The sequence below is a fragment of the Empidonax traillii genome, unplaced genomic scaffold (genome assembly GCF_003031625.1).
Source record: "Empidonax traillii isolate 1590-97213 ecotype Southwest subspecies unplaced genomic scaffold, ASM303162v1 scaffold296:size1881848, whole genome shotgun sequence".
Classification (NCBI taxonomy): domain Eukaryota; kingdom Metazoa; phylum Chordata; class Aves; order Passeriformes; family Tyrannidae; genus Empidonax; species Empidonax traillii.
The window spans coordinates 41,469-44,261 of NW_020955489.1; the positions used below are offsets into that span (position 1 = coordinate 41,469).

Sequence of the window (2,793 nt, forward strand, 5' to 3'; positions counted from 1 at the left end):
TAACATCATCACCCCATTCCACTACTATTAAAAATAAAAAAAATAAAAAAAAAGGTAAATTTTACAATGAGCACAGGGAAATTTTACTATCAACAAAACAATAAAAAAAGACCCCACACCCAGACAATTATAATAAAGAAACCTACATGCTACATGTCAATTTAAATTGGCACATAGCATCAGATAGGAGTATTAGCAAGACCATTTTTCCAAGCAGGGGGTGTCCAGCTTAGTTTTAAATTGCATGCGCAGAATAAGAACAAAACAAAAATACCAGAACATGTGCACGGAGATTGATCTTTTTGTGTCATCACACCATTCTATATTTAGGGTCTCAAAATTACATAAGCTTTTGACCCAGCTTTCATATTCGTCTATCTCACCTCATCAGATGTAAAAAAAAGTTGTTGTTGAAAGTGGTTTTTGTTGGCTATTTGTTGATTTTTTTGTTTTTGTTTTTTTTAAACTTAGCACGTTTGTTTCATTTCTACACTTACTATTGCTATTCTACTCCAGTAAAAGCAAAACCGAAGATCCGTAGTTGGGTCATTAGGTTTAAAATGCTACATTAAACAAACTCAGTCATTCAAATCTAAACAAGTTAGCTATAGGCAAGAAAGTAGGTTCAGAAAATGCTGCTCAGATGACAGAAACTATTAGTCACTACTTCGTAGACCAGAGACCAGATGCTTCAGTGGCAAGAATGATGGCGGGAGGAAGATACAGCTGTCGATCATCCAACATTTACACTGACTAACAAAACCATGCTGAGATAAGGAAGAGGGGCTAAAATTGCTAATTCCACCATCACAAAGTAACTAAGTGGAAAAAGAGAAGATTGCCTCCCAAAAAACACAGGATGGAAAACCAGAAAATATATGCTGCAAATTAAAAACTAGAATATGTCTAATGCTATTATTGGGGCAAAGAGACAAGTGAGTAGAGACTGGCTTCCTTCAGTACAAGGGATGGTTACTGCAATGCCAGGTAAAGGGAAAGGATGGGCAGGCAAAAGAGCTCTATGAAGTTCCAAAAGTAAGATGTATTGACCCTGCATGTAGGATATAATTATTTTTCTGTGTTTGTTCAGTATCTTAAACGGTTCTTACTGGCTGTTATTTTCAGTTCTGACAACAAAGGAAATATTTCACCTTTACTACTGAATCTTTTGTACTGTTATTAACAGGTTTACAGGCAGTGAACAACTCTCAGCACAGAATAATTACTTTATTACTGTCTTTTAATACATGGTTTAAATGATGGAAAGGTAATAGGCTACACACTGAAAACAAAAAGCAATAATCCATGCATAGCTTCCCTATCCCTGCAAAAATCGATTCCATCACACTTTTGAAAACTGCCACTTCTATTACTTTCTAATGGCTCCCAAATTAGTACTGAATTGAGACTTGAACAACAAGTAAAAAAAAAAAATGCTGTATTTGGTCACAAGTAGGTAAAATCAGATTAGAGATATGAAGGTGAGGAGAACTGTTCTTCCCATAATGTTCAACCTCCTTTCCTTTCCCCAGACAAGCTAAGCACAGATCCTTTCTTATTTTTCTCAACGTGAACTTGGACATCTCCTTTATCCCTCCTCCTCACTATGTGTGAATTTCCTCTGATGGTCTAACTCCATGGAAGTTGGAAAATGCTTCGCCATGGCAGTCATAGTTGCCTGTACACCTCCTTTATCAAGTATTTCACATATCCGACTATGGCAGTATCCCACAGGGCAAGAAACTAAGACAAACTGAGAATTGTTTTAAAGGAAAAATCAACCACATACTGACTTCGAAATTATTACTTCAGTGTCTTTCTTAAGCAGCCAATATACAACCTTTTTACTGAACTGTGGCTTTGTAAAAGTAATAAAAACTAAGTACATCGAGCATCTGCAAAGTCAGGTTTCTCATACCTAATTATTTCCAAATAAAACTACTTTATTTCTAGATCACTAGGAGGAAAAAAAATGCAATGCTCTACTATAGATACTTCCCTGGAACATATCAATTTATAGTACTAATCATTTCAACTGTAGAACAATTTAAAAAGCAACTATTTTTATTCTTCAAAACTGATTCACAGATCTAACTTTCTGAAGGATTAAAAGAAAGCTCATGACTGAAAAATGTAAGCCATGAGAAGCAGCGCTCAGTTGAAAACAACCAAAGAATAGACCTTATGAAGCTTAATTTGATAGAAAAAAGTACACTTTTAATGTATTAGGTGAAGACCAATGTCTAACTTTGAAACTTTCAGATAGGCCCCAGTCAAACAAACACAGGAAAAAAGTTTGTGGTGTTACCTATTTTACCTACTCTTGTTAAATCCACGAGGGTATAAAACACATAACCAGCTGCACTAACAAGTTTCAGATGACAAGTAAAAAAAAAGGTGGGCTCTGTTATCCCATTCCAAATGCAAGGTAAAAGAAAAATAAAGTTTGATTTAATTCTTGAATTGATTTACTCAATTCATTTTATCTACCAACCAGCCAGGCTAATAGCTCAACTACTGCCACTCAGCTGACAAGTAGTAGGTTATTAAATCACAGTGAATCAGCTGGCCCTCCTCTAGCTTCTTTTCTTTCCCTCTGTCAGCTCTCCTCAGGCAATCAGGCTGTCTCTTGTGCTTAATAACGCTTTATGGTCAATTGATTGACCTGATTATCAAGGAGAAAAGAATCACTTTGTGCAAGTCCTTCACAGAGCATTTCTGGATCGGAAACAGAACAGCAAACCACAAAAGTGTGCAGAAAAACCACTGCCATTACTATAATGTTTTTAAGAA

General features: G+C 35.8%; 1 protein-coding gene across 2 annotated transcripts in view; it reads right to left on the reverse strand.

Moving 5' to 3' along the window:
• LPGAT1 (lysophosphatidylglycerol acyltransferase 1) overlaps positions 1-2,793 on the reverse strand; it is a 67,743-nt gene that overhangs the window by 38,836 nt on the left and 26,114 nt on the right. The window lies entirely within an intron of this gene.